We start from the raw sequence: 19,725 nt of genomic DNA, 5'->3' as shown, positions 1-19,725 counted from the left end.
CTCCACTGGAGATTGGTGAGAAATGCACTCCTTGGCGAGAATCAAGTGTGAGAACAAATTCTCGCCGGTGAGAATGTAGAATCACACCAAGTACAGTGAGAATTGAATTTCACTGGCGAGAATCATCAAGACTTCCCATTCATTCTGATTCATTCTGGATTCTCGCCAATGAATGGGGAGTCTTGATGATTCTCGCCAGTGAATTTCAATACTCACTCTAGGCTGTACTTGGTGTGATTCTACATTCTTACCGGTGAGAATTTGTTCTCACACTTGATTCTCGCCAAGGAGTGCATTTCTCACCAACCTCCAGTGGAGATTAAAATTTTCTCACCGACAGCGGTGAGAATACAACAGATTCTCACCGATTGCGAGAAAGTGTCATTTTCTCGCTCCAGTCTCGCAAGTTTTCCCTATAGTGTGTGTTGTGCAAAATTGCTTGTAAGTCGGTGTTGAGGCTGACTGGCGAATGAAATTATCTTTTTAAGTGAAGCTCTTTAGCCAAGGCAAACCGGAGACTGAGTTCTTGCATTTTGCGTTTTTGTCATTTCGTTGTTGTTGTTGATAGAATGTCTCGTGAAAAAAAGTTGTCGAAGACTTAGTCTCTGTCAAGTCGAAGAATTTCAGGATTCTTCGGGACAAACTTGACAAGCGTCATCGTGTTTTCAAATAAAAGATTACACTAATTCTTGGACGACTATTAACATTACGTCAGGAAATGTGAAGACACGTATTCCAGCGAAACGACTGGGTAAGTTTTGCAACCAACAGTTTACTTACCAACAAGAGTCTAGTCTACGGCAAAACGTTTTGTATTCCCTGGCAAAGCTTAAAGTTCTGAGCGTCTTACGCTCGAGTCTTATACGCACATGGTTAAGTCAAGCAGATTCAAACAAAGCCTTGGGGTTGGGTCGAGCAGCGTTATAAGTATCCCCCTGTTTCTACGATATTATTCATTTCTGACGATATTTTTCAAAGTTATAAATTGCCCATCATTTGTAGCTGCTGAGAGGTACAATCAAGATGGCGCCGAACTTGCCCTGTTGTCATGACATCGCCACTCTCCCATTGACTGTACATGGGAAAGGTCACCACACTAGCGCGCTTAAGCTGAAGTAATAGAAACAGTTGAACAACCCTGGTTCAATCGAGAACGATACTTGTTTACATGTGCACATTTTTGAGTAATTGTGTTTTTCTGATATGAGAGTAGCGTTTTAAAGTCGATACTTCTCCATTCGAGCCAAGACACGTCCTTGCCCTCTGTGAACGGTGACAATCTACAATTTACGGTGTTTTGCGTTTTAGAAGTACAACGGCCAAAGTGTTGATCTGTGGTCAAATAAGCGTTTCCGCTAAGAAAGCAGTCGGCCAGTCATACAAGTTGAAAACGTGTGTAGTATGATCAGATCGCCAAAACAGCTCAAATTTGAGTCGTCACTCTTGCTCAGGCTTGGAGAGAAAATATTGCTTAAATAAATTTGTAATTTTTCGCTCCTTTTCGTACAACGAAAAGTCAAACTGCTCCTTATAAAAATTCATCGGAATACTTTTGACCGAATATTGGTTTTGATGTAATGCGTCACTCGTCAAGGCCAAACACGATGGGGTTTATTTGGTGCCTATGTGCTACTTACATATGCCACTGAGAACACTATGCGACAAGCAACTTGTAACGAGCCATACAAACGCGAAATGTGCGCTGTGGTCAACATACAAGTTGTCCCGCCCCCACAGGTATGTATAACGTACATGCATGCACAATCCAAAATACCTCAGAGGAAGTTAGGTGGGAATAATCACAGACCATCATTACTCACCGTTTTAAAGGCGAATTTCTTCTCGGGAGTTTGTTTCACATAAACGCACAAGACTTTGTTCCCGTGCTTGGCGCACCGTCAACACACGAGCGACGCTTGGGTCGACTGAAATGTGGCATATAAAATCGATGGACTAACAGCCTTGTTTTATGATATCACAGGCACTCAATAACCAGCCCGTCATGGGCATATATCAAGATAGGCGTGACAAGCGAGGCACTTCAGCGTCTCTAGGCATCGTTTGTCCCGGCCCAGCAGCCTTCAGAAACAACCCCTGCATTCGAGGGAACGAACACGACGGCGTGTACAATCGAAACGCGGTCAAAAGTCACAGATAGCGTGGTTAGAAGTCGAACACATTGAAGATAACCGCCGCGATAAATACACTTAGAATTAGATCGCTGGGTAGTGACAAAATTCCACACGATGGTATCTAACGCTTACTTTGAAAAACATACATATAACAGTAGATTCCGTTGAAGACGTACAGCGAGTTATACGTTTGAAAAATAACGCTGCCACTCGGAATATTGCGTCCATTGTTAATAGGCACGTATCTCAAACAGCGTACTTTATAATTAATACACTAAGTTGGCAAAAAAGAGGGTCAAAGTATAAAACGAGAACTCTATTATTGCTACGTAAAGTTAAATAACATCACCAGTATGATCACATACAGCATTGTGGGTTTGGCTTTTTTTCTCACATACGCTTTTTTGAGAAAGAAAAAAAATATTTGAATTATACGGTTGATGCATTTGTAAAAGTGTTTCTTAGTATTGTTATTGTCGTCGTCACCGCCGCCGCCGACGTGGTTGTTGTTGTTGTTGTTGTTGTTGTTGTTGTTGTTGTTGTTGTCATGATATGCCACCCATACTGTGATGTTGCGGTTTTTGTGCACGAGGAGAGGAAACGCCTCCACGGTACAAACTACACAAGACTCAACTCAATAAACAGAGACCGAGAAAACGCCAGGCATTTCTACAGAGTACAACTACCCTTACGATGTCCACAATCAACGATTATTCTTTCATTCAATCACCGACATCTTTATTCACTAATTCCCTTTCACTTACAGCCTATAGACTGGAATTTGCAACGACCGCTGGTTTCTTTGCGCAGTGTTCTGACCTTCTGTGCAATCTAACCTTAAAAATATATCTTGTATTCCGCTGCACAGAGAGTGACTAGCCATCTCGCAAATATTTACGCAGTGATAAGTAGAATCCATAATTAACCGAAAAAGACACTTCACATTCTACGAAAAAAAAACCGAAACGAAATAACGAAAATTATCGGAAAGAGACCTCTTGTTTGTCCGTCTGCCTCATGTGATTCGCATCATATATTTTTGCGTTTCCCTTCAACGATTTTAATTTGAATCATTCCTTCAGTCTTACCTTGATGAACATTGCGTTTGGTAAACGTCAGGTTTACCCTATGTTTTTCTTGGACCATTGCAGTGAATCGCCAGTTTTACTCCTCGCACAGATCAACGTCTTAGCTGGTTGAGGGCGCTGTTCACCCGACTCGCAAGAATCAAAAGTTCAGATCGGACCGCGACGTGCCGGCGTGATCGTGTTTTTGCAAGTTGATGAAGTCAGGTTGTTTGAGAGGCGGCGATAAAGTCCGCAAAGGTGAAACACCTAATTAATGCTCGCTGAATGAGAGACGCCGTCAACACTAAAGAATGTGAATGCTCCTTCAACTGACGTAAGTGTGACGGTAGTGGTAGCAGTTAATCCGCGCCTGACGAAGAGTCAGATATTTATGCCCACTTGAAAAGGTTCACCAAAGTTTATGTTGCCGACAAAATGTCCTGACTTGCTTAACCGATAAAGTATTTCTGTGTCACGAATTTTTGTTTTGACTAACACGTGTGTAGAATAGTGCAAGGCGTGGTTTTGCTAAATGTTATATAATGGAGATGTGAACACTTCCAACTTCTGAGCAAAGCGTGCTTATGTCAATATTATACCCACCGTGTCGGCTTTCACAATTCTGCTGGCCTGACTCTGTTTCACACTTTTAGTGTCAAAAAAAGGCGTTTTGCTTTTTTTGTTATCAGTGAGACCTTTTAAAGCACGTAAAAGAAAATGGGGATAAAGTGTAAAATCCGCTTTGGAGTTCAAAACAAAACAAACTATATGTGTTTTGATTTAACGTGTGTCCGCTAAGTATGGTCGGCCCTTCGAATCATGCTAAATAACATTTTACTCAAAGATGTTTTTCTGTCTTGTATTAATTAATGCAAATTAGTTGCCGTTTACGGCTATGAAAGTGAAATAATTTGCAAAATCCCGGGAAAAGTGTTCCGATGACACCATGATCGTTCAAGTTGTCGCGCCACCGGAAAGACGCAATTTGTTGTCACTGGCCTGGAGGGAAACACGGTAAAACTGCTTGTGGGGTTTGAGAAGAATGAAGCTTTTAATTGGAGAAGAGAGAAAGAATAAAAAGACTTCGAACTTCAGCCGTGTCGCCAATATGACGTACATATGCCAAACTGTCAATGAACTTACAAACAATCGGGATTTCTGCCAGATCCGGTCATAGAAAATGGAACAACACTCGGAAAACTCGGTAGGAGAAATTGACGACAAGTGTTCGATACCATTACTTAGAGAATGGACATTCTGTAATGTCCATATCTTTCATGTACTCCCATTAAAGTCAATTATTCAGAGAGCAATTATTTGAAGAGGGAACATTAAAGCATGGCTGTAAATCACTCAGAGCGATTCAGAATGGCACGTGCTCATATCCTTGGCCAGATGACGACATTTCAGAGTTACCGACAGAGAGTGCAGATTTCAAAACTGTTGTTTGTGAACATGGGTGAAAAATTGGCACCTCAGTTTTTCGCTGTCTTGCCCGACTAAGACACAAATGCCATCAACGATCGGAAATAAGTCTTGTGAGGATACATGAAATTTAGAGAAATTTGCTGTTAATATCTAATTATGAACATTTGGAAGCGAACACAGAATATGTCGTTAAAATATGGTGAACGCGTGTGTTCAAATTATGGTCATTTACTTTAATATGGCTTATGGTTGGCTGTCTCTTTGCATTAACTACCATCTTCAATTACTGCCAGTTCAAACGACATGGAATGTTCAACTGCCATATACTGATGTTTTCATGTTTTGACGGGAAATTTCATATTCATGTTTTCAGTTAAAAGACTAAAAACATTTGAATGTTTAGAAGTCAGACGAAGGTTTCAAGGGAGGGGCAATTTAACCTAATTACTGAAATAGATCTTGTTTTTGACAACCTTCATAGTAAATCCGTGTAACCCAACCACCTGTTGATCAAGACACTCCAGCAAACGATGAAGCTTCAATATAACGCGAAAGGAAAAAAATCTATCTAAAAAGATCACGATTTTAGCTTGTGGACTATGCAATGAATATTTAATCCAAACAAATTGCCATAAAAATAGTTTTAAGCTGTTGCATAGCTGTTGAGGTTATTCAGTCGATCAAAGCATTTATTATCAGCAACACGACGAGAACTTGAATTGGACTTTGCTGGAGCCATTTTGTTGCTGTTCGTTAACCAGATTACGATGTATTTAACTGACCAAAATATGTGAATTCCGATGAAAGACAAAACAAGACAAAACGTGTTCTTCCACTTTCAAAGAAATGAATATTTTATAGTTCCACATCACTAATGGAGAATAGTTATCTACAACAAATTGATAATTAGATTTCTTCTGAAAGAGACTGACAACTCAACGCGCCCTTCGATAACACTTCTTAATCCTTTTAAATGTCACAATTGAATGAAAATCGCATGCAGATAATTCAGTAATTGAACAAAAATAGAACACAAACGTGACGCCAACGTCATTCTGTTCAAGGTGCCTGAAATAAAAAAGGATCATTCTTTGATTGTTTCTACAGTCTGTTTGGCTATATGGGTCAACGAGATGCGAAATAAACTTCAAAGTCAACAACAAGCTGCGCCTTTGTCAAGGTCATAGTTGAATGGACACTTAAAATAACACTTTCACTATAATAAAATATTACATTTGCAGACACACCCAGTGGAATCAACTTAAATAATGACACAACCCAGCTGTACAATCGAACAATCTTATTGGAATTTTACGCTTTTTTCATAAGGAGGCCAGGAGGGCACGCTGATGTGAAATCGTTTGTTTTCTCGGCAAACTTCCGCCGAAGTCAGGCCAAACACAGCTTTGCGTGTACAATAAAACTCAGGTGGAGGCCTGTTTTTTTTCCCAGTGCAAGACACGTATTATGTGTCGTCAGAGCGGCGTAAAATTCCTGCCGATTCAAAGCCAGCCACTGTAAATAAAACGCGCCTCTTTGTAGTTACTTTACTCGAATTAATTTCAAATGAAAACACCTGTTTCGCGAGTCATGTCGGATTAAACGCTCGGAATGTCGTTTGTCCGTATTCTTCCCCTCGCCTATCAATTTTCCGTCGCGTTGAAAATACTCTTTAGGATGGGTTTGGCTCTTAGAGCTCCGTGTTCACACCGATCACACTTCATGAGTTTTTTTCGCCTCAATGTCTCTTCAGATGTCACAACAATACAGTATGTCTTTTCTTATGCTGTTTTTACCCTCCAGTTTGGTAATTACGCTTGTTTATTCTAGTGGACGTGAATAGATCACAGCGGCCACAACACAATGATAAGAAATTTAAAAATTGTTCTCTCTTCAAAGGCACCAGTCACAGCGACCAAGACAACAAACGGCGATGCCGTTTTTGAAACATCTCTTAATTGTAATTCGTCTTCTAAAGAGTGACAACGATTGAATTGAAATTATGTCAAGAGACCTACCTATAGCTACCCTACCCCCTCTCCCAGCCCCTCACCCATCCATCCACCCACACTATCACACCAAACTACCTACCTACCCACCTACCTACCTACCTACCTACCTACCTACCTACCCACCCACCCACCTACCTACCTACCTACCTACCTACCTACCTACCTACCTACCTACCTACCTACCTACCTACCTACCTACCTACCTACCTACCCACCCACCCACCCGGATAAGAGCAATAAACGAACGCGTATCCCTTGACAACCTAATCAAATTACACTGAAGCAATGTATATTGTACCATAGGACCGGTATGCTATATATATTCATGTTACATGCGTATGACAAATTACACGAATATGCATTCAACAATACAATGCGAAGTAATTTGTTCAAGAATGTCACGTCACTGCCAATGAACGGTTTAATAACACGGTACAAATGTTTCAAACTCGGTCACCGATCACCATGACAACATTGGTACCAGAAGAAGTTTCATATAAACTCATTCCGCGGCGACGGCTGGGGCGAGCGGTTTCTGGCAGATCGTCCATGGTATTCCGATCGATTGACGGCATTGTTACCGGTTACATTCACCGAATGTTCAAATGTTGTTTTTACGGTTTAATGAAGTTGATTACAGATAGCGAACGATGTGTGGTTTCGCCATAATTGACACGAGAAAAACTCATACGCCTGCGGGACTCGCTTAAAAAAATAACGCGGAACCCTTGTCCAATCCAATGTGTGTGTTTGTTTATGGAACGGATCGACTACCTTATAAAAACTCATTTGTACTGCCGTTTAGGCACACAGCATGGTAACTCGCCCCATACGTGTACGATTTTGGAGGTTTTTAAACGTAAAAATGTTGAGTGAATATTACCAATCACACATCGAAACTAATTAAACCAAACGATCTCAGATTAGCCTATCAGTGGTGAGCAGTAACCGTGGTTTGCTGGAGTTATAGTGAGGCAGACGACATACGGACATACAAAATCTACAGAGTCACGAAAAGGCGGGAAATGAGATTGCGTAAACGCTCAGGGAGAGATGGGATAGTTTTAAAGGAAAATTTACGTTAGTACGTCGACATAAATCAATAAATGCATTTAAAAAATGTTGAGAAACGTTACCTTTCAAACCTGCTGTTTCTCCCTTTCTTCATCACTGGCTCTATTTTAGTATCCGTGACAGGTCAAAGGTCAAAGAAACCTGTTGGCCTATTGTGCGAAACTAATTTGGCGGAGTTTTTACAAATCCTTGGTCTTTTGTCAAAAGTAACACCGTCGCTCAATTGAGTTTCTCTCAGTCGCTGCTAAACACTTTTCATTGACAGGGCCGGTCTAATAGACTGCACCGTGTGCATAACACGCACAGGGCGTTTACCTGCGAAGTGTAGATGCCAACTTTGTAAGGAACTTCAGTTAAGGAGAAGGAAACTTTAAGACACGCCAAGAAACCTTTTGCGTTCTCCTTGCAAATGACAAATTCTTCATTTGCACAGTCACCGTGCGATGCCGTTGGACAATGGTCATTTGTTACCTACTCAATCATTCGTGTTCTTCGATTTAACTAATTGTTTTCTCTTTTGTGTGGGTGGGTTTTATTCTTTTGTCTTTTCCGACCCGGACTTTCCAAACGTTTCAAACAGCCGACATTCAAAATGGCGGTGACAGATAGACATTACTTACACTTAAAATGTCCATGCCTCAAGAAACAAACGATGCCGATAAAATAAAAAAAATGGTATGGGAGGGGATAGGTTTCAAGGTTCCCAAAGTTCCATATACTAAGAACTTTTAAAAGAGAGATTAAGTTTTCGCAAAGTTATTTCATTTTCAGGCTTCGGAATACTAGTACTTTTAATTGAGCAACAATAATTAAAATGAAACTCACTCTCATGATAAAATGAACTGGCTGTGAATATGAAACAACTATTGACTGACTTTGCGAGTAATTTTTTGTGTAAACTAAAATTCACGCGCTCAAGAAATATATAATTATATAACTGAAAATCAAGGAACTTGTAGTTGTCAGTCTATAGGCAGTTTCATGCGCTAAGCAATCATCAACGTATAAGTCTCTTAAAGGTTATTTCTCAATTTAAAAACTATTTACGAACAAAATTCATTAGTCTGTTCGTCTGTCGTCTGCCACACAGCAACCCTTATCCAATGGCGTCCGTCCATCACCAGAACACAATATCGCTCAATCGACGCTGCCACTCTCAGCGACCGCACCTGCTCTAATGCAAACCTGCATACGCAGAACAAATAACTCAAATGTTGGCGTTCTCAAAGCTGAATTCAGTGCGTGCCTGACAGGCCAAAATCCTCGTGGGGATAATGAATTTCCCCGTGAAAGGAAAAAAACCAGCGCAGGTCGAAGCTACAAAGACACACAAACGTGCCGTATGGACGTCCTGAACACCTGACTCCTTTCTTTAGTCGTGTTGACAATCCTGAACTGAAATCGCGTTGCAGCGATTTTCAAGCGTTGGCTGACATTCTGTCACGAATCACACGCAAATTTTGTCAAGGGTTAATTTTAGTAGAGGCTAGCCATGACTTAAAGTACTTACACATATTGTTATTCATTGATAGATATTAGTTTCAATTATGACTGTTGAACGTTCGATGTGGGTACAAACAAGTCACAAGGCACAGCCGACCATTTAAACTTGTCGTTTGACCACCGTTGAGAAGCTGAAATCATTGTAAACGTTTTTTTTACTCGCTGAGTAAAGCAGAGCTTTTTACACCTCGGGCATCTTTGCATATTGGATTACGGCAACAGCCTTGAGCCCATTCCCTTCTAGTGAAGACTGTTATCTCCGGAATTTCCAAATCGAACTTTGTCAATTGTCTTGCTAGGAATTCGATCGCAAAGGCGAAGCATCAAGGCTAAAAGTGATCACAAAATGGTCCTCTGTTTGATCTGTATTCTCCAAGGCATTCCATTTTGTGGCAACTCTTTGAATCTTACTGCGCATTTTTTCTTTTCCCCATTCCCTCTTACTCCCGGGCATTTCTCATTTCTTGACCAGTTGGCCGCCCACTTCAAACTCATCACATTCTACTTGTCTGTCTGCAGGTGCTCTGAAGAAAACTCAACAACTCTGTCTCTCCGTTTCCTGTGGCCTCAGTATTTCTGTATGTCTATCAGTCTTACAACCACCCAAAAGTATTCAAAACAATATAAACGGAATCTTAACTCGCGGTGCATATGTACCCTAGTAATACAGTAAAACACAACAGCGTCTCTCATGTCACTTGTGAACACGATGAATCTCTCTGTCACACTCTCTCTCTCTGTCTCTCTCTCTCTCTCTCTCTCTCTCTCTCTCTCTCTCTCTCTCTCTCTCTCTCTCTCTCTCTCTCTCTCTCTCAAAGTAACGTTGAAGAAAACTGTCTCTTACTGATTATCCAAGTCCATGACGGCGATCGATTTGCACACCTACAAAATTACCTTTACAATGTCAGAGCTAATGAAAACTTTACAAGCCTACAAGAAGGATAAAAACAATTAATTTACGGCGCCCAGGGATGAAAGAAAGCGAAGGGATAGACACAATGATCTGGAAACAATCGGCAATTAATTTGGGGTAGCGCAAACCTTAATCTACAAACAAGACTACAAGAGATTTTCCTAATGGCCCTAAGTGAAAATCGATGAAGGCATCGCTAATGATAAGTAATGCGATCGATACCAAATGACATTACACCTGTTTGTTGTTTTTAGTGGCCGGTAACTCCACAACTATTTGCCTTGTGTTTGTCGAAGTTTGATGCATGTACAATGTGATGGTCACAACACCCACGGGCAAATGCCGATAAATGACCCTCTTTGCTTTCGAGGCGAAAATATGTACCAGGGAGGTAGTGGTACGGACGTGTATATGCCTGAACTACAGGTATCTTCGTTGAAAGAGTGTCTGGTAATGGATGTGTGATCATATCTACTGGGAAATTACTCGGTGAGATGAGGCGTAATGTATTGTTGGCTTTACGCTTCAAATGATAAATGATTACAAAAAGACACAAAGTGTATATTATAGTGTCAAAATGGGTCCAAATGTGTCACAATGAATTCGGTACACCTGTCTAATGTTATATATATATATATATATATATATATATATATATATATATATATATATATATATATATATATATATATATATGCGTATGTTTGTGTGTGTATCTATGTTTCTATGTATGTGGCTTTGTCTGTGTTGTGTGCCGATCTATCTATCTATCAATCTACCTATCAATCTGTCTGTCGTCTGTCTGCCTGTCTGTCTGTCTGTCTGTCTATCTGAGGGTCAGTAACTACGCTTGTTCCACGTCCTGAAGTCTCCGAATCATTAAAGCCATAGACTGACTAGTCTTGTTCATATTGGCATGTGAATTTAGTAAGGACTTCAATTTTTGTAGAGAACACGTGGATACGTGTAGATTTCAAAAATATCCTCACCGTGTACATTTGAATATTGTCGATAAACGCGTCATTTTACAATTCGTTGAATTTTAATCGTACTTCTAAAAGTTGAAACCTTTTTTACCAACAAAGATCAGTTCAAAGATTTCCAAAAAACGATTTTCTTTCCAAATACGTGTCAATCTTTTTTCCGTCCTTGCACTCAAAGCAAGGTCAATTGTACCTATATATACACGTAATTGACATCAGGTGACTACTTGAGCTTTGACTGATGGTTCATTCAGTTTCAAGCGGTCTCTGGTGAGGAAACATCGATAATCAATGAAGAGTTCGCGCCTGTAATCGATCCCGGTGACATAGAAGCTATAGACACTCTGACTGAATCGAGCTGCATGGGTGATTGACATGTCCATACTGTCCCTGTCGTCGCGTTTGAATTACTTATGGGATTATGAAACGTTTTGGAAGTTGATTCACAAAGTGAAAAAAAAATCAGCGGAATACCAGGAACCCATTGGAAGTCATAAGTCACCCTAATAGCCTTTGTTACTCAGCTCGAGTTTTTTCACCACGTAACAATAAATTTGACCAGACAGCTATACACTCGTCTGTGTTTCCCCGAGACATGGCACTTTTTTCAGACTCTGTCAGCCGAACCGTGTGACATATTTGAATACTTGGACAATATCGGGGTCAGAAAATTAACTTCCAGAAACAAGAGAGAAGAAATGTTGTTCATCTTCCACAATGCAGTGTGGCACACTGCCAGATAGCTCACCCATCAATGCATTTTTCCCGCCCTGCATTAAAACCGCAACGTCGATCATTGACATCCTCTTCGGTCTCACATCCCATGCACTGATTGAAGCCACTGCACCCTTTCATCTAACTCTTGTTCTCTTTTCCTTTGAGGGGTTCGTGTCTCAGTATTGGCGCTAATACACTTTCTTTATGTTTTTACAAATCAATCTCATTTGCGAACTAAAACGTCAATTTTGATATCGCATTTGCCAATAGCTTGTAAGGGGTTTGATACCTGTGTATATGTCAGCGAAACGAAATTGAGTCACATAAATAGTGTGTGTGCCCATGCGTCTATTTGTGTCTTTATATCTCTATTTAATGTGTATGTATGTATGTATGTATGTATGTATGTATGTATGTATGTATGTATGTATGTATGTATGTATGTATGTATGTATGTATGTATGTATGTATGTATGTATGTATGTATGTATGTATGTATGTATGTATGTATGTATGTATGTATGTATGTATGTATGTATGTATGTATGTATGTATGTATGTATGTATGTATGTATGTATGTATGTATGTACGTATGTATGTATGTACGTATGTACGTATGTATGTATGTATGTATGTATGTATGTATGTATGTATGTATGTATGTATGTATGTATGTATGGTAATTACTCGATCGTCTGCTGAAAATGTCAACAAATGTACATATTTCAAACACGTATTTTGATAAAACAACGTTATTCCGCCCACCGAAGCTGTATCTGTGAACGACAATATAACACTAGCAAAATCGCAGAACCACACTATAATGAACCCGGACAGGCAGACACTAATCTCACTGTAATCGTCATGGAACAAATCGTCATCAAGGACACCGTCACGTTAAATGCTAAAGAGACGTTCTCCGTGTTGTATAAAGAAACTGAAAACATTGTACCAAGATTAGAAGTCTTGAATACCGAAATACCTCTGTCGTTTTAACTTCCATTCTAAATCCGACGTTCCTTTTCATTGTTGCAGTTAAACCTGTCATCACGCCGACCGTTCTTGTCATCAATGCAGCATTATCGATTTTTCACACTTGGCATTTTTCAGCCTTATATAATGTGTTCTTCTGTTGGACCTTACCATACCGTGCGAACAGATCGAAAACTTTTTACCATTAATTTTGTTGTGTCTCGTTGAGACCATCATATAGTAATAGTAATCATAAATTGACTGGTTAGCGACCCAAACTATCATAAATTGACTGGTTAGTGACCCAAACTATCAAAACAGTAACTAAATTGACCTATTCACCTGATCAGTTCGATTTGGATGGGAACGCTAGTGAAAAACCAACACTATTCAGACAGATACTCATAAACCATCAACAGTTCATGATTTATGCGAGTGTAATGTCCAGACTCAAGTCTCCTGCGTGGTGTGTCCTACATTAATTGCAAGATTTATCTTCTCACGTGGAGGTATGTCACATTTGAAACCCTACGAGATGTCGGGAAAAAAAAAGGACCAGTAAAGAGACAGTTATGCCATATGCAAATATCTCAGAAAGCACTTTTAATATTCGCCTTAGGTTCGGCTGATCTGAAAATGACCTTGTCAGATGAAAAAGTAATTTGTTGTCATGGCAGTGGCGACACTATTCGTCATGTCACGGAATCCTATCGTTTCAAACTCCGTCATGTCACGTGATCCAGGATGTATATGCTTTGCTTGATCGTATCTTATTTATTGTTCTTATAGTAGAGTATAAGGCACAGATATCCACAGACAGAAAGGCATGTAATTCAGAAGTTAGCGAAACTGTCGACAGAAATTCCACCATATTTGTTCGAATAACTTGGCATTGACCCTTTAAGACAATAGTAAAGAATCGTATGCATTTATAAAACTCAAGGAAAATCTTTCACTGATAAGATCCAAACAATCACGTGACATGTGACATGCCATCTGTGACTGACACCTTTTTGCTGTCTCTGATTGAGTCTCCATTTATTATTAGTCATTTTATTTCAATTTTTTTGATAATATAGAAAAGGCAATTGAAACAATGACACCTTTCTTTAATTGATACCCATTGTTAATGTCAAAATCGCAACTATATTAAAGTTTAAGGTGTTCAATGCATTATAAGTGTGCAGTGTCAATGATTATTACAAAAATATGATGCCTCTTCAATGAACTGCCCAACGACACTGGGATCTACATACTTTTCTATTAAAATTAAATTTTACTATTTTGACGGCAATCATGAAGTAGGGTAAGTATCTTAAATATTGACACTCTATATAGTCTAATCTTTTTCTCGCCACTTTCACTAAACATGCATAGGTAGAAATTCTCGTTGTGACGTCATACACACCCAAGATGACGTATACCTGTCTCGTCTCTACTCAGTGTGTCAGTATACACATAAGTTCACAGGAAGGAACCCATCATTTGCTGCTAGTCAGACACAACTACCGATAGGAATATCAGTGGCGTCGCTATGGAGACAGATGAACGACAGATCCATAATTGTAAATCTGGATTAAAATACTTCATACAGTTAGATAACTGATAGTTGATAACTATGCTGTTACTTTTTATGATAATAAGCACCGCAAACCTTTCTCTATTGTTTCCGACACAAAAATCCAACATATTCCACAACTTTATTTAGACAATAACAATATTTTATTTAAGTTTAAGTTTACCGCTATTCCAAAAACGCAATTGCTTGTACATTTAATCGACTTCTCTGGGGCAGAAATCGATTTTCAACTTCGGTTTATGCAAGAGACAATTAAACCTCATTTCAAGTGCTTTACGTGTTCTTGACACTTTGTTTGTCTCATTGGAATGTATTTTCCTCAAGTGTGTGCTGGGGACATTGAACGAAGGTAAGTGATCTCAATAAGATTGGGAAAAGTGCATCGTTTTTTATCATTAATTTTCTCCAGATGTCTTCCCATTCATTGGGTTGAATTCAAAGTTTTCAGAGTCCAATTTCAAAGGTTTACCGACTAGTTCAAGGAGAGTAAGCCTTCAAGCAGACGACGTCCAGCACTGTGGCAAACAAAATGACAAACGGTCTCTCCACATAACTACTGAGCTGCTTTTTTGTCGCGGAACAAAGGAGGGCGTGTTGTGCGTAAAATTTATAGTTTGTTTATTGTTTAGACTCAGTCTTGCAGTCCATAATTTCAGAGTGTCCTTAAAATTGGCAGAGTGCCAAGGAACCCCAACTTTACCGACTAAAGAGTTGTCGGAGAATCGACCACTTTATAAGCCGATAGCATTGTGTCGCCGATGCATATAAGTTTATCTTTATTGTGATATGCCTCTATAATTTACGGCTTAGCTTCACGGCGGCAAAATCATTGCATTTTTTAATATCTTACTAAAGAAAGGTATTTTCCGAATGAACAGCGTAGACTATGTGGCGTAGGACAGGGTTATGTGTTCTGTAACGACACCCATGTGGCGCAAAATAATAACTGCACATAGCATGGTGGTTTACCGTCGTTGTCTTGAAGTGCATGTGGTCACATTGGGACGAATGACTTTGCCTGTTTCTTTACGCAAAGAAAAACTGAATGATTGCTCTCCTTCAAAGGACCTTTTATTCCATTAATTGTCGATGGCTTTTCAGCGAAGACGGAAGTTAAAACGTATATGCATGCAGCATATGAACAAGTACAAACTGATCTAGAGTCTAGACAGATCAATTTGCTATCACATGAAGTAGCATTGCTAGCCGATCTAGAGACAAAACACTAAAATGTTGCCAAACTGTGAACACGATATGAAAGAATAGCACGTAATTAATGACATCCCTCTCTTTAATGTGAGTAGTCAAGGACAGCCCCCTCAAACCTGACTCTATGGTAGAACTATTTCTATTTGTCTGTTTTGTCAAAGTTTACGATCGCTCATTAAACCACAAAAGGCAAACCATAGAGGTGTGTTTTTCACGAGTGTTGTCGCTAATAAAACGCTTGGCTGACCGACGAGACGTTTGTTGACGCCCATTCATAATGTCTCCTACAGATTGGTGAAAGAACACGCTGATATTTCTCGACGCTCGTTACGAAGAGACAGCTAGCCTGTACTACAGCGTTCCACCAGGTTACCCTGGAAACGCCAAGGAGCGCGAAGGACGCGCCTTTTCAAAGCAAGCTCTTCGGTAAACCTTTGATTGAAGCCATTTGATTTTGATACACACGTTGTGTTGGTTGATAATGGGTTGATTAGGTATGTATTAGATGAGGCAAAACAGCTTCTTTGAGCAAAATAAGTGAACACATTTTCATTTTGCCATAGAATTCTGATGTACTCAATGAATATCTAAGTAAGCAAACAGGACGTATTTGCCCAATCATTGACTATTGTTGTTGTGAGAGCGGCTGTTTAGTTTCTGTTGTGAATAAGCAATTACAGAAGCCAGTGAATTGAAAACCAAACACGCCATGAAGACATCAAAACTTTGACTACACCTAGCATTGCGGTGATGGCAAGGTTTGTTAAACGCCGTTCGCCAAAGTTTATGAATTTACAATGAATTCATAAACCACGGACTTATCGTCTGCCAATGTGCAACGATGTAATTTTGTAGCACTGTCGTAAAATATAAAAATGGTAAAAATATTATATTGTTTGGCCACGAGATAGCGATGCGCACTCATCACACTAATTGCGGACTTTATTGACCTAACACGGTCCTTTGATAACTCTAAGCAATACATAAACGTGCACAGGAATGGACTCAAAATGTATGAACATAAAACTGGACGCTACATCTAACAGCGTTTTAATCTGGTTCCCGCCACGTCAGCGACAGAAATGGTGCCAAAGTATGAAAGTTTGTCATATGAAAGGCGGCAACAATGTGTTGAAGTACTGGTTTGATTGACAGCGGGGCAGCCCTTGGTCTATCATTAGAGCGCAAAATGGCGCAATTTCGAACACCTCAAAGGTTGTTATATGGTTGATCTGCAAACAGAACTTTGCCCAAATCTGATACGATTCAAATATCTGACCAACAACAAGCAATACATTCTAGGCCATGGTTCAGTCCTGGCTGGTCAGTTACTATAGTACGAGCGCCGACACCGTTCCGACGGACATTCGAATAATTAACCATAAACTCTAAAAGATTTGTATAATTTTGAATGACAAACTCAAATACGGGCTATCGGCTGCCCATGACGTCACAGTCATTCAATCGGCTGCTCACCAGATGGAATTCGTGTGACTTTGCGCACAAAAAATATGACCATGGAATTTCCACTTCTACTCATGCACGACCTAGTAATGCAATAAATAAGTCTATAAATAAATTACTAAAATGTCTGACCCTAAAATCGATAAGATTAAAAAAGGCTCATATAAAGGTAGTAATAAGAAATATCTCAGGCAACTGCATGTAAGGCCTTGTGTTAAATTTAGTATTTTCAGCAAATTTTACATTAAAACAATCCGAACAGACATTGTGTGCCGATCGTTTTGAATCAATTTCATGTAACTGTACAGGATTTTTGCTTGTTCATTTTAGTTCGAAGGGGGTTTGCATAGACTGTAGAGGGTCATTATGTTGGTACTGAACATTGATAACCATCTGCTTTTAACGACATATGCCCGTTTGTAGTTTCCCTCGATTTTATTTTTCGATCGCAATTGTCAAATGCTTATCTCATACCAAACCCCATTTGTTCAATCTGTATTCCTCTGTTTGGTTACGTCAAAGTGGTCGTTGTTAGTACTGCGGAATTTAATTACTTGACACCCGGGCACCCAATCGAAGAGTTCGGCAATTACTGCAAACAACATAAGCCATTAAGGTTGTCGCGATTTCGCTACTTCACTCTGATAATCATTCCTCGATTCTTCTAATTCATATAATTATCACCGCAAGCTTTGAAGGCGTTATTCTCCTATTTTAATTGTGACAATGGATGAACAGCACCTACCCGGCCACTCTAAAACCCTGCAAGTGTAATATTGTCAGACTATCTCATTGATAGATCTAGACGCACCTGGCAGGAATAAGTCACGAAACATTTCTGGCATTCAGAGTTCGGGAAAGCTTTCATTACTTAATTTGCTGATCTACACTCCATTCCCGGATAAAATTTAATATACCCTAGCTTTCAATTAGCATAGCGGAGTCTTTGAGGTCCAAAGTTGCCACGAAACCTGGCCGGCAATGGCCAGGATCTCAATATGGCGACGTTTAAATTATATATTGCTGCATTGCGCATCTAAAGAAATGGCGTTTTCTACATCTCCGCCGTATGTCTGTTCTAAGTATTTATCTAAGTGGGACACCTTGACGCGTAAACTGCTCGGTTTATCATAGTTTCGCCCCGGAGCAATTTCCTGCCTTGCCGCTCAGCTCTTTCACGCGGGATCGGGGCGACATGAAAACATTGATTTAGCGTCTGTATGTAGGCGCGCTGGCAAGTATTTGACAAGATCGCAGTACGACTGCCACTTTGAAAGACGAGTTACTTAATTTTGTTTGCACTATCGAGCACAATTTTGCTATGAGCAAACAAGCCAGTTTATCCACCCAGTCAATAAAAAACCAATGGACGCAGCCACAGCTGCTAGAGTCACCAAAAGGTCTCACACAGTGCGCAGAGCCATTTAAAGTCTGACAAATAAATTAAAAAAATAACAATGATTGTAAAATGGGAAAAAAATCAACCGCTGAATTATCTCCTTGTTGTAATTATTTTACCGAGATCTTGGTTGGTTGGTGTTCAAAATTGAATAAAATAAACACACTTTTCTATGCGAGTCGGAGTAATAATGGAGCTAGGAAATATCACGCCTACCTGTTAGGTCTGTGCAAACACACTCAGCTACCGTTTGTATCGTTTTTGACGTTGTTTGAACTATGTAAACTACAACGTTCTTTGAATATTCTCCTGGTAAAACAGAAGACTTGGCTTAGAGAATATGTTTTCCGGTTGGACAACGACGTCGCTGATTTACGACATTGGTAACTATTCGTCCACAAAAACGGGTCACGTCCCGCTGCCTACGGTACCGTATCCGAGCCTGTTCTTTAAGCTTCGCCAGGATAGAGTAGATATCTCTTCCTTGGTACGCTGCCTTTGCCAAAATAATATTCCCGTGGCAGAAACGAGTTCACCAGCTCTGTTCCGTCGCAAAGGTTAAACCACGATCGACTGGGTTCATTGAAACACCACACTCGCACAACAAGTTCTGTTTAATCAGCGTTCATAGTGCAGGTTGTCCACACCAATTATTATTCCCTCACTGTTGGTATCCGTTTACTTCACACTGTCTGTTCCTGAGAGTCGCTTTTCTCCATACTCAATGACGACACCTTACCAGAGAAAGGCCACTCCATACACTGAAACACTATCACAATATCACACAAACGCCCAGTGCGTCCGGAGCCCTCGATGCTTGAACACTCACTCCGTCGTTATGCCCAAGTATGACCACACAGTGCTTCCGTGCTGAGGACACGTGACCCGTCCGATGTGTCCAAGATATATATTTTCGTTTCGATGTGCTCCCTCACCAGCCTCGGGTCTAACTAAACTCATGTCATCTGACAGAAAACGTGCGCTATAGACTGAGAACAAATATAACGGTCTGTTTGCGTCACAGTGCTGCTTTGACGCCGAGATTTGTGTGTCTAGTAGATACACACTGTTCGAGTTTAGTAAAAAGGGGGAATAATTGCATTGCCAACGATCTACAAAGGAACACTTAAACAAGCATTGTGATTCTAAAAGAACTGCTTTTTCAGTGAAAGACAATGGGATGAGCTTCAGTGCACAATCACTAAGAAATTACGACCATCGTTGTTTGACGAGAAGCAATACAAGTTGCCCTTCGTAAGATCGATTCTTTTA

General features: G+C 40.0%; 1 protein-coding gene across 3 annotated transcripts in view; it reads right to left on the bottom strand.

Moving 5' to 3' along the window:
• The window catches only part of LOC139125621 (gamma-aminobutyric acid type B receptor subunit 2-like), a 40,705-nt gene extending 21,198 nt beyond the window's left edge, over window positions 1–19,507 (bottom strand). Inside the window, exon 1 of one of the 3 annotated variants that reach the window (XM_070691714.1) lies at window positions 18,670–19,507. The gene's annotated coding sequence lies outside the window, so the exon portion shown is untranslated. Of the gene's footprint in view, window positions 1–1,820; window positions 1,947–7,775; window positions 7,897–18,669 lie in introns of those variants that run through there. The other 2 variants (XM_070691716.1, XM_070691715.1) reach the window with 2 other exon arrangements.
• Window positions 19,508–19,725: the final 218 nt, after the last annotated feature.

The sequence above is a fragment of the Ptychodera flava genome, assembly GCF_041260155.1.
Source record: "Ptychodera flava strain L36383 chromosome 3 unlocalized genomic scaffold, AS_Pfla_20210202 Scaffold_25__1_contigs__length_14229661_pilon, whole genome shotgun sequence".
Taxonomy (NCBI): Eukaryota; Metazoa; Hemichordata; class Enteropneusta; family Ptychoderidae; genus Ptychodera; species Ptychodera flava.
Note: the sequence above shows the minus strand (reverse complement) of the source record. Positions and strands in the feature narration are given on the sequence as shown.